At 43.1% G+C, this 13,407-nt stretch overlaps 1 protein-coding gene across 1 annotated transcript in view; it reads right to left on the reverse strand.

Moving 5' to 3' along the window:
* FAM172A (family with sequence similarity 172 member A) overlaps positions 1 to 11,162 on the reverse strand; it is a 579,235-nt gene extending 568,073 nt beyond the window's left edge. Inside the window, exon 1 of the mRNA XM_040421544.1 lies at positions 10,837 to 11,162. The gene's annotated coding sequence lies outside the window, so the exon portion shown is untranslated. The remainder of the gene's footprint in view (positions 1 to 10,836) is intronic.
* Positions 11,163 to 13,407: the final 2,245 nt, after the last annotated feature.

Genomic DNA, 13,407 nt, shown 5'->3' on the forward strand with positions numbered 1-13,407 from the left:
AAGAAAAAAAAAAAAATAAATCATCATTTTCCGCTAACTTGTGACAAAAAATAAAAAGTTCTATGAACTCACTATGCCCATCAGCGAATACCTTAGGGTGTCTACTTTCAGAAATAGGGTCATTTGTGGGGTGTTTGTACTGTCTGGCCATTGTAGAACCTCAGGAAACATGACAGGTGCTCAGAAAGTCAGAGCTGCTTCAAAAAGCGGAAATTCACATTTTTGTACCATAGTTTGTAAACGCTATAACTTTTACCTAAACCATTTTTTTTTTACCCAAACATTTTTTTTTTATCAAAGACATGTAGAACTATAAAGTTAGAGCAAAATTTCTATATGGATGTCGTTTTTTTTTGCAAAATTTTACAACTGAAAGTGAAAAATGTCATTTTTTTGCAAAAAAATCGTTAAATTTCGATTAATAACAAAAAAAGTAAAAATGTCAGCAGCAATGAAATACCACCAAATGAAAGCTCTATTAGTGAGAAGAAAAGGAGGTAAAATTCATTTGGGTGGTAAGTTGCATGACCGAGCAATAAACAGTGAAAGTAGTGTAGGTCAGAAGTGTAAAAAGTGGCCTGGTCTTTCAGGGTGTTTAAGCACTGGGGGCTGAGGTGGTTAATTATACGCACAAAAGTATTCAGATCCAGGTGCTGGTTTGAAAACTGTAGAATATTTTTCATGGGACATCCCCTTTAAATTTAGGAAATGCTCTGTGAGCTAAACGTTCAAACACCAGACTCATAAGCAGGGTATTCATCCACTGACAGCAGAGACCTTAAAAATGGTCAGAAACAGAAATACAAGAAAAAAAAGTGACACATGCAGATTTTTTAAAGCGCTTTTCACACTATGCACTGCAATGGAAAGCCACAGCATAAATTAAAATCCACACCATGGGTCAATTTCCACAGCAGATGTTTCTGCTTTATGTGGATAAGATTTTGTAAAATGTTATACACTTTGCTGGTACTGTAATACGCTGTGTATTCTTCACCCGCAATTCCATGGCAGAAAGTCCACGGCACATTCGCCACACATGGACATATGCTTAAAGGGGCGTGCAGTGTAATACACCTTCCTCTCCTGTTCACTTGAATAAGACGGAGTAGTTGCAATTACACTGTGCCGCTCAGAGGCGGACCGGGAACTTAAAGAGGCCCTGGAAAAAATACTAAGTGTGGGCCATATTGTAAGTGGATCCAAATTGACAGAAGGCAGGACAACAGAAGTGGGTAGGGCCATCAAACCCATAGTGCAGAACAAAATACCGCCCCAGCAGAACCAAATACCACAGTGTAGTACAAAATACCGCCCCAGCAGAACCAAATACCACAGTGTAGTACAAAATACCGCCCCAGCAGAACCAAATACCACAGTGTAGTACAAAATACCACAGTGTAGTACAAAATACCGCCCCAGCAGAACCAAATACCACAGTGTAGTACAAAATACCGCCCCAGCAGAACCAAATACCACAGTGTAGAACAAAATACCGCCCCAGCAGAACCAAATACCACAGTGTAGTACAAAATACCGCCCCAGCAGAACCAAATACCACAGTGTAGTACAAAATACCGCCCCAACAGTACCAAATACCACAATGTAGTACAAAATACCGCCCCAGCAGAATTAAATACCACAGTGTAGTACAAAATACCGCCCCAGCAGAAGTAAATACCACAGTGTTAAAAAAGGAGAGCATTTATAGGCACACCACCTTCTGGACAATGTATGTCCGCACGTCTTATATGGTAAAAACTGTACAATTTATTTGCATAAAAATAAATACAATAACATTAAATAAATAACCAACAATGCTTGTTAATTATTCATCCTCAACTTTTTGGAGTGTTCAGTGATTGTGGAGGATCAGTAATTAACAATCAATACCCCTATTATACAATATGCGGATGTATCTTCTCGGATTCACAATTCATACACCTAAAGGACTCAATCCCAATTCATGATTAAAAATATATAAAACAGTGAGGTCCATAATTGAGGTATAATGGACGCAATCTGAAGCGGTTATATCCAGTTCATATACTTTAAATGTCAGTATTTCATTGATTTGGTCCCCAATATTCCACCGTTTATGCCAAGTGTAGTGGTAAGTCTTCACACATAGCGCATTACTTTGGTAGCAGTTAACCCAAATGTTCGTGCTGGTAGGCAATTATAGGTGTCGCTTGTAATGCCACGTATCTCTTGTATAGCGCACACACTCGCAGAGCGCTTAAGCAATGAGTGCTGTTCAGATGTTGATAGACAAAAACAGGTAGCGCCTCTATCGTAAGTCTGTATGATTCAGCGCTTTCCTGTTAGTTGATGCCCGAGACATCAGTGGTTCTGAGGCTTGCCGATGTAGCGCTTACCTTCAAGAAGGATTAAAAACAATCTACGGTGAATTGGAGCCGGATAGGCTGTGGGGCTGTGCCCTCACCCCTGCCGTATCTGTGTTGTGTTACCGCTCTTACTGTTCGCTGGTATTGCTGTTCAAACATCCAGCGTTTCTTCCTGCAGACACGTGTTTTTTTTGTCCTGCTGCGCGCCAAGCACTCCTTTGGTTGTTTCAATAAGGGTACTTTCACACTAGCGTTTTTCTTTTCCGGCCCTAAGTTCCGTCCTAGGGGCTCAATACCGGAAAAGAACTGATCAGTTTTATCCCAATGCATTCTGAATGGAGAGAAATCCGTTCAGGATGCATCAGGATGTCTCCAGTTCAGTCACCGAATGGCGTTTTGGACAGAGGAAATACCGCAGCATGCTGCGGTATTATCTCCGTCCAAAATTCCGGATCAGTTTTCGGAATGCCGGATCGGGCATTAATTTACATTGAAATGTAATAGTGCCGGATCCAGCATTAAAAATACTGCACAATATAGTGAAGTGGAGGGCGGCACAGTCAAACACACACAGGATCAGTGTGAGCGGTCAGTACGAGTAACAAGGCTGGTGAGGAGACGAGCGCTCGGCGGTGCACAGCTGAAACAGTAGATACAAAGTAACAAACTCCGGTAAGTAGAAAATGAGCAGCGGCACTCACCAATGTGCGTTCACAAACAGCAGCTTTATTCCATGAGACTAAGGCAAGGGGCAGACAGTTCAAGCACGCAACTAACAGCGGCGGCCGTTTCGCGCTAACTGCGCTTCGTCAGGCTGTGCGTCACTGCGTGCTTGCGTCAATGCTCCTTTTAAACCCAGGTGCCGGGTTTCTGTCATGATATCAGACGAATCAAAATCGCACCTGAGCAGGAAAAACTGCATTACATCAAATACAAACAAACGATGAACAAGCAATACAACAGGGACATGTATATAAGCATACCATGCACACTTGTTTAGACTAACTTAAGGAAAGCAAATTTTTAAAAAGCTTACTTAAAGAAATGGGCTGAGGTCATTTCTGTCATTCAGCCCAAGTTCCCCTAGCGCTTGTGTGTGCAAGACCCATCTGGCTTCCCTCTGCAGGAGGAGGCGGTGTCTATCCCCCCCCTGCAGAGGGGCAGGGACTGTCTCTAAACCGGAAAATGAAATGGAACTCACATCCCCGTTATGGGCTTCTCTGACATGTTGGATAAATCTGGGGCACCCCTTCCCTGTTTTAATAGAGTTTAAGTGCTCCCTGAACCTTTCAAACAAACACCTAATGGTCTTGCCAATGTAAAATCGACCGCAGGAGCACAGTAGCAGATACACCACATATGTGCTCCTGCAGTTGATAAAGGTGTTAACTCTGTGTTGGACACCCCCAAATTCAATCCACTTTTTAAGGGAATTGTGCTGGCAGAAAGAGCAACTGCCACACTTGAAATTCCCTTTGGGTAGATTGCTGTTCAGCCAACTCTCACTCCTACTGTGCTTAAACCTGCTTCTAACCAATCTATCTTTTACAGTATGAGCCCTTCTAAAGGAGATCAATGGTTTATGCTCGGTAAGCTCCTGTAGGGTTGCGTCTCTTCTCAATACGTCCCAATTTTTAAAAATGACAGAGCGAATGCGCTCTGCCATCGGACTATATTTGAAAGAGAACGCAAACCTAGTAGGTTTGGCGTCTGCAATCCCTTGTTTATTCTTTTCACTCCCTCTGCTAAGTAGGCTCTCCTGGGAAAAATCTTCTTCAACCCTCCTCATATCCTCATCAAGTGGTCCCTCCGGGTAACCCCTCTCTTTTAGACGTTTTTTAAGATCTTGGGCCTGACTACAATAACTGCTGTTTTTGCTATTAATGCGTCTCAATCTTACAAATTGGCCATATGGTACAGCTCTTTTGACGCTGTATGGGTGGAAGCTGTCGTGGTGGAGCAAGGAGTTGGTCGCCGTGGGCTTACGAAAGCCCTCCGTGACCAGCCCGTCGCCTTCCACCAGGACAGCCACATCCAAAAACTCCAATCTAGAGCCTCCAAAATTGAGAGTAAACGTCATGCCCATATCGTTGCTGTTGAGGAAGTCCACGAACTCACCACATTCGCTTTCCGTACCCTCCCACACTATGAACACGTCAAACACAAAGCGTAGATACGTTTTAAGTTTAGATACATACGGGTTCATAGTGGAATAGATATATCTATCCTCAAATCTAGCGAGGTACATGTTGGCGAACGTACAGGAGACGGGGGTCCCCATGGCCGTACCCAGTTTTTGCCTGTACCAATCAGACCCAAACTGGAACACGTTATTGGTTAGGATAAACTCCAGTGCTTCACCGATGAATCCACAGTATATCTGACTCTTGCCCAAGTTGGCCACGATGTCAAGGACCGCCTCCACACCCGCATCATGTGGGATGCGGGTGTAGAGGCTTTCCACATCGAGGGATACCAATTGGTATCCATCCTGCCAATGCAATTCCTTGAGGGCTAGCAGAAAGTCATTCGTGTCTTTCAAATACGCTGGAGCACTGGTGAGAATCGGTCTCAAGAGCCAGTCCACATACTTGGACAAGGGCTCCGTCACTGAGCCAATCCCCGCGACGATGGGACGCCCCGGGGGGTGGCTCAGTGATTTATGGACCTTTGGTAAAAAGTACCAAGACGGTCTAGCTGGGGATGGTGGGACAAGCTTGTCCAGCATATTACTGGGGAGGAAACCAGCCTCCACGTACTTAGCAATCAAGGATTTGAGTGATTGTTGGATATTGGCCACAGGGTCACCCCGTATCCTCTCGTACACGCGGGGGTCTCCCAACTGTCTATGGGCCTCATTTAAATAGAATTCCCTCGACATAAGAACAATATTGCCCCCTTTGTCCGCCGGTTTCACAATGATATTATCCTGGGAACTAAGCCAGGAGAGGGCTCTCTGCTCTTCCTGAGTAACATTAGGTTGAGCAGTAGAGTATATAATTGCCCTAATATCCTTCATTACCTGGTGCCTTAGTCTCATGGAATAAAGCTGCTGTTTGTGAACGCACATTGGTGAGTGCCGCTGCTCATTTTCTACTTACCGGAGCTTATTAAAAATACTGCAATGGCGGATCCGTCCTTAAAAATGTTTAAAAAAAATATATAACAAATCCGTTTCTCCGGGTGACATACGGAGAGACGGATCCGTTCATGCAATGCATTTGTAAGACGCATCCGGATCAGTCTACAAATGCTGTCCGTTTCAATGCAGATTGCCTGATCCGGCAGGAAGTTCCAGAGACGGAACTGCTTGCCGGATCACTCTGCCACAAGTGTGAAAGTAGCCTAAGGCGTTTTCTTCAACTTTTTTGATAATTGCTCCAGCTGTAGTTTGGCATAAAGTTCTTTAAGAAGATGTCGACATCATTAGGTATACAGTGACCTATAGCATCGCTAGACACGTTTCGGAGCCTCTGCTCCTTCCTCAGTAGCTATATGCCACTCGCCAGTGAATAGTGTCTTTTATACTATCCAATGTCAATTACAAACTGGATCCAGTGGATCTGGGGTACTGATATATAGACACTACATGGACCAAAGTATCAATTTGTACCTGTTCTAACTATTCCTCCTTCCTTCTTGTATTATTTTTCTTCCCATACAACAGTCAACATCAAGTTTGCCAATATGTTGCAATAAAATAAAAATAAAACCAATTTCAGTAACTATGGTAATTATGCGCTTTCATTGCGTTTTTACATTTCACATGCGTTTTTTATTTATAAACTAACGGCCAAACCCCGATTTCCCATCGGGGCCAGGCCCCAGCCCCAATCCTCATAGGAAGCCAAATATCTCCATATCTGCATTGAGGCCTTGCAGAATTAAGGTTTCAAAATCAAAAATAAGTCTGGATTCTGCCGAGACATATCTGCAATATGGTTACCTCCTCTCCAATTGCACTGAATGGTTTCTATAGCTGTAAATGTCAGGCAACTAGGATCTTTGTTATGGTATTCTTTAAAGTGCTTGGATAAAGTATGTTTTTCAAATCCATTACGTATGTTTGATATTCTTTTGGTTCTCCCTATATATTGTTTGTCACAAGGACACTGAATCATGTAAATTACACTTGTCGTGTTACAGGTTAAAAATTCTTAATTTCCCATTTATAGGAGTTACACGTAGATCGTACTGTCATTGTCTTCTTGGGGCCTGCAGCGGACTCGCAGTTTCCATATTTACCACATTTATAGAAGCCTTTCGGCTTCACTTACTCTGAAATAGAGGGGGTCCTACTCTGGCCTTTAGTTGTTGTGGCTAATTTTGTGCCAATTGATGAGGCCCTAGAATAAGCGATACTAGGGATTTTTGGTAACAAAGTTCCTACCACTTTGTCTTTAAGTAGGTGATGTCAGTACTTCCGTATTATTTTTTTCTACTATTTTATACTGTGAATTAAATGGCAAAATAATTCCTTATTTCATCTTCTTGTTTCACTAAATTTTTAGGGGTAAAAAACGTATTTCTATTCATTTTTCTTACCTGTACTAAAGATGTGTTAATGACCTTTTGTGGATAATTTTTATTCAGGAATTCATTAGACAATTGTTTAGCTTCTTCTTCAAATTGACTAAGGTGCAATTTCTTTTAAGACGACGGAACTGAGTGGTCGGAATGTTGGTTAACCATCCATGACAGCTTGTATACAGTTGTAGCTGTTTTTTCCTACCGGCTTATCATGAGTTTTACAAATCAATCAATTATCTTGAGATGAGATGACCAGGTCGAAAAAACTACCTGTTCCCTGCTAATATTTGGCATAAACTTAAAAATTTTAGAATTTTCATTTAAATCAATTAGAAACTGGAAAAGTTCATCTTCCCCTCTATCCAAATAAACAGAATGTCAACAATAAAGCGGCACCAGAGTACCAAACCCTCCCCCAGTTGGGGTTGAATGGTCTCATATTCCCACAGTGCCATAAATAAGTTTGCGTAACTGGGGGCGAATCTGGTACCCATAGCGGTCCCGCGTGTTTGGAGATAGAAATTAGATAGTAGTTATGTGTAAGGATGTGTTGTATCCCCTCAATAGTAAACTGGATTTGTTCCTTATTTAATGTTCCATCTCTTAAAAGGATGGTGTTAATAGATTCAGTACCGTTTATGATCTATAACTGTATATAGGGAACTAACGTCAAGTATGCCTAATATCCAATAAGGTTGGTACTGTAAACCCTCTACCAATGTAATAACCTGGTGGTATCTTTTATGTAGGATGGTGAAACTTTAAAAATTGGTTGGAGTATCTGATCTAAGTTAGATGTCACTGATCCAATGCCGGCTATGATGAGGCGGCCTGGGGAATTTCTGTTGTCTTTGTGAACTTTTGGTATACAGTAAAACATTGGGATTCATACAATAAACTTAAATTCTCTTTCCAATAGGATCCCCTTTTCCTTTCCTTTATTGCACAGTTTGACCAATAAGCACTGGTATTCATCTGTTGGATCTTTCTCAAGTTTTTTATATGTATCCCTAGCTGACAGTTGTTTTGGGCATTCTTCCTCATATCTTATTGTATCTTTTATCACTACAGCCCCTCCTCCTTATCTGCCAGTCGTATAGTGACATTATTTTTCTGCAGTTGTTCTATTGCTTCAGTTTCTTGTTTGGTCGAATTTTCCACATTTTCAAACATATATTATATATATTTTACACAGTCTTATCTGAGAATTGTACCCACATAATACATTCAAAATCATTTCATAGGTTCAAATAATCAAGGAACGAAAGCAATAAAAAAAAAGGACGAAATGAACCCATTTTGAAATCACATGGGCGATTGGTACAATTCATGGAGTATATTCAGTTAAGGAATTGCATTAAGGTGGAAAGTGAGGAGAATAAAAATAAAAAACGCATGTGTTATGTAAAATCGCAATGAAAACGCATAAATTACCATAGTTACTGAAATTTGCTTTTTTATTGCAACATATTGGCAAACTTGATGTAGACTGTTGTATGGGAAGAAAAATAATACAAGAAGGAAGGAGGAATAGTTAGAACAGGTACAAATTGATACTTTGGTCTATGTAGTGTCTATATATCAGTACCCCAGATCCACTGGATCCAGTTTGTAATTGACATTGGATAGTATGAAAGACACTATTCACTGGCGAGTGGCATACAGCTACTGAGGAAGGAGCAGAGGCTCCGAAACGCGTCTAGCGATGCTATAGGTCACTGTATACCTGATGTCGACATCTTCTTAAAAGAACTTTATGCCAAACTACAGCTGGAGCAATTATCAAAAAAGTTGAAGAAAACGCCTTATTGAAACAAAAAAAAGGAGTGCTTGGCGCGCAGCTGGACAAATAAACACGTGTCTGCAGGAAGGAACGCTGGATGTTTGCGATACCGGCGAACAGTAAGAGTGGTAACGCAACACAGATACGGCAGGGGTGAGGGCACAGCCCCACAGCCTATCCCGCTCCATCTCACCGTAGATTTTGATTTTAATCCTTTTGAAGGTAAGCGCTATATCGGCAAGCCTCAGAACCACTGATGTCTCGGGCATCAACTAACAGGAAAGCGCTGAATCATACAGACTTACGATAGAGGCGCTACCTGTTTTTGTCTATCAACATCTGAACAGCACTCATTGCTTAAGCGCTCTGCGAGTGTGTGCGCTATACAAGAGATACGTGGCATTACAAGCGACACCTATAATTGCCTACCAGCACGAACATTTGGGTAAACTGCTACCAAAGTAATGCGCTGTGTGTGAAGACTTACCACTACACTTGGCATAAACGGTGGAATATTGGGGACCAAATCAATAAAATACTGACATTTAAAGTATATGAACTGGATATAACGGCTTCAGATTGCGTCCATTATACCTCAATTATGGACCTCACTGTTTTATATATTTTTAATCATGAATTGGGATTGAGTCCTTTAGGTGTATGAATTGTGAACCCGAGAAGATACATCCGCATATTGTATAATAGGGGTATTGATTGTTAATTACTGATCCTCCACAATCACTGAACACTCCAAAAAGTTGAGGATGAATAATTAACAAGCATTGTTGGTTATTTATTTAATGTTATTGTATTTATTTTTATGCAAATAAATTGTACAGTTTTTACCATATAAGACGTGCGGACATATACTGTCCAGAAGGTGGTGTGCCTATAAATACTCTCCTTTTTATCAACCTAATAGAGCACCCATCGGCCACCATTGCGAGCCCTACCATTTTGTTGCACATTCAAATATCACAGTGTGGGCAGCACATTGGCTCAGTGGTTAGCACTGGTACCTTGCAGCGCTGGGGTCCTACGTTCGAATCCGACCAAGGGCAACATCTGCATGGCGTTTGTATGTTCTCCCTGTGTTTGCGTGGGTTTCCTCCCACACTCCAAAGGCATACTTAGATTGTGAGCCCCATTGGGGACAGTGTGATGCTAATGTCTGTAAAGCGGAATATAGTAGCGCTATAGAAGTGCATAAAATAAAACATTGTGGCGCTGCCTGCACCACAATATGAAAACGGTATCATTGCCTGGAGGACAGCAGTTACATACATAGGTGCCATTCACACAACCGTATTTTTGCTCCCGATCGATCTGCATTTTTTTGCGGAATGGATGCAGACCCACTCATTTCAATGGATTCCGTATCTATGCATTCCGTAGCTCTGCAAAAAATAAAAATAAAATAGAACATGTCCTATTCTTGTCTGTTTTGCGGGCATTGTTATAATGGGTCCACAAAAAAAAAAAAAGGACGTCACACGGATGGCATCTGTTTTTTTTTTGCAGAAATACATGCAGCCGTGTGAATGCATTCATACAGTTGAATTCAAGGTGGCAACTGGCCAAATGCTTTAGTGCCTGTTGGTCCTACATTAATTAATGCTGAGGGCATCAGATCTTTATGTACCTGGCTGACGGCCCTGTGGGGGACATGGGTGGGCCTCTGGGCATCGGCCTACCAGGAAATTTCCCTGTAGGGTCTACAGCCAGTCCGCCTATGGCACCGCCTCTACAACACCTAGGTATACTTGCATGAGATATGCAACCCCTTCAAACAGTTGATGGGCGGGGGCGCTGGGACTGAGCCCTCTGCCGATCGGATATTGATGCCCTTTCCTGAGGATATATCATCTATATTATACCAGCGCACAAGCTAATGTATTAGAATCCCTCTGAACTATCTCCAGTCATGGATTTAGGAAAATCAAAATCATAGTGCAGTTCTGTGCAGGAAGCAATAGCGAATTATCCGAATTTCCGGATTCTCACTGTGCACCCGGCCACCATATTAGCGCACATTTCAGTAATTACATTTACATGCAGAAATACTTTTCATTTTAATTAGGCTATACAAGAACATCAGATAGACATGCAGCGAATCATGTGCCCCGACAGTCAGACCCCCCATGCGGTATCCCCATGCTGGCGCTGCACACTCACTTGGCCTCCCTGTTTACAGGGGCGCTGCACCACTTCCACGCGAGATCCCCTCCACATAGACACAAGGCCACAAGTCTCCAGAGAAATAAGAAAAGGACTATAAATAAAAGGCTAAAAATGAATGTGCAGAGCTGTCACTGCACACCTACAGATGAGGGGCACTACTGAGCCACCAGGCAACAGTACAGCACTACCTTCATACCTCTGATACTAAAATATTACTTATTAAAAAATACAAATAAAAAATCCACTAAAAAACAAAACCCAGGAAGCAGCCCCTCCAGCCACAGACACGAACAGCCCTGCTAGAAAGCTAATTTGAGAGGACCCGGCCGGAAGGAAGGAAGAGAAACTGGATGCATGCGTTCCAAGCCTCCCTCTGGAGGGCTTCCGCTTTTTGTTTGTCATGTGATCGACTTTTCTCCAATTAATAAAATGAGAGACTGAATCGTAAGACTTCTCTATGACGTCATGCCCATGTGATCAGTCACGTGTGTGGGAGGAGTCAGGGTCTGGATTTGGGCTGCTGTAGTACTTGTTTGTTATGTACAGTGTGAGCGGGCAGTGGGTCCGCTGTGTGCGGGGACTGTCTGCCGGTATAGGTGTGTGTACGGACCGTGCAGAGCAGTGTAGCAGAGCTGTGTGTGTTACATGTATTACTGTAGTAGTGTGTGACTTGTGTTGAGGGGAGATGTGGGCACTGTTGTAAGTCCTGCATGTAGCAGAGCTGTGTGTGTGTTACATGTATTACTGTAGTAGTGTGTGACTTGTGTTGAGGGGAGATGTGGGCACTGTTGTAAGTCCTGCATATAGCTCTTTATTTATTGGAATGTTTGTGCAGCATTATATATATATATATAGACAGTGGCGGCACAGCAGGTTCAGGCCAGTGGATCCCGTGACAAATCCAGGACAGTATAGGAAGAAGAAAATGGCAGCACTCTCTCAAAAAAGAAGTGAAAAGAAAAACCCCTTTATTCACCGAATATCCGAAGTTGATTCGCATAAAACTTCCTTCTAATACTGTATAGAGCGAGCGCTCCGTATGGTATTAGAATGTATTGGCTCCGATGAGCCGAAGTTATTACTTAGCGAAGTCTTCCGAGACTTCGATTAATTTATACTGTAAAAAAAACCTTTTACCTAAGGCTCCATTCACACGTCCGCAAAATGGGTCCGCAATTTTGCGGAATGGGTGCGGACCCATTCATTCTCTATGGGGACGGAATGGATGTGGACAGCACACAGTGTGCCTTCTGCAGCCGCAATTGCGGAGCGCGGCCCCGATTTTGGCTCCGCAAAAAGATAGAGCATGTCCTATTCTTGTCCGCAGCTTGCGGACAAGAATAGGCATTTCTATGGGGGTGACGGGCTGGTGTGTTGCGGATCCGCAATTTGCGGGTCCGCAACACACCACGGACGTGTGAATGTAGCCTAACTCTGGTTCAGTTGCAAGGTACCACTTGGAACCGAACCCGAGTTCGGTAAAAGTTTTTTATATTTTTTTACAGTGAAATACATTTTTGTAGTTATTACGAGCCAATACATGCTAATACTGTACGAAGCGCTCTCTCTGTACAGTATTCTAACAAAGTTTTATGCGAATCGACTCAGGATGTTTCATCCGAAGTCGATTCGCTCATCCGTTGTCATAAATATTAAAAAGCTCGGACAACCCCTTAAAGAGGACCTTTCACCGATTCTTACACTATGAACTAACTATACAGATATGTAGAGCGGCGCCCAGGGATCTCACTGCACTTACTATTATCCCCGGGCGCCGCTCCGTTCTGCCGCTATGCCCTCCGGTATCTCCGCTCACTAAGTTATAGTAGGCGGAGATACCAGTCCCTAAGTTATGGTAGGCAGAGTCTGCCCTAGCGCTGGCCAATCGCAGCGCAGAGCTCACAGCCTGGGAGGTTATTTTCTCCCAGGCTGTGAGCTCTGCAATGCGATTGGCCAGCGCTAGGGCAGACTCCGCCTACCATAACTTAGTGAACGGAGATACCGGAGGACATAGCAGGAGAACGGAGCGGCGCCCGGGGATAATAGTAAGTGCAGTGAGATCCCCGCGTGCCGCTCTACATATCTGTATACTTAGTTCATAGGGTAAGAATCGGTGAAAGGTCCTCTTTAAATATAATAAAACTGACACCTCCCTTGCCATTATAATGCTTGTTCAGCAGTCCTGGAGATACGCAGCACAAGATATCTTCAGCTCCTACCCGTAGTGGCACGGCTCGCCCACATGTGGGGAAGCTGACAGTCTTCAGTGTGATGACACACGTGCCTCTACAGCAGGGGCTGCTTTGGGGCCCATCCAGGAGGAGGAGGACTAAAAGATTTTGTCAGGGCCCCCTCAACAGTATTACACAATGAAATTATATACAGTGGCAGTATAGACAGATAGAACAGCTGCCAGGCCTGGTCTGAGAGAGTGATCTTTACTAGCCACAGGAATGGGGGCGGCATGAAAGGAAGGGGTTGCGAAAAACATTACTGGGGTAGGAGGGGCACCATTCAAAAATTTGCTGTGGGGCCCAGTCATTTCTAGCTACGCCTCTGCTCTAC

This window comes from Bufo bufo, chromosome 2 (genome assembly GCF_905171765.1).
Source record: "Bufo bufo chromosome 2, aBufBuf1.1, whole genome shotgun sequence".
Taxonomy (NCBI): Eukaryota; Metazoa; Chordata; class Amphibia; order Anura; family Bufonidae; genus Bufo; species Bufo bufo.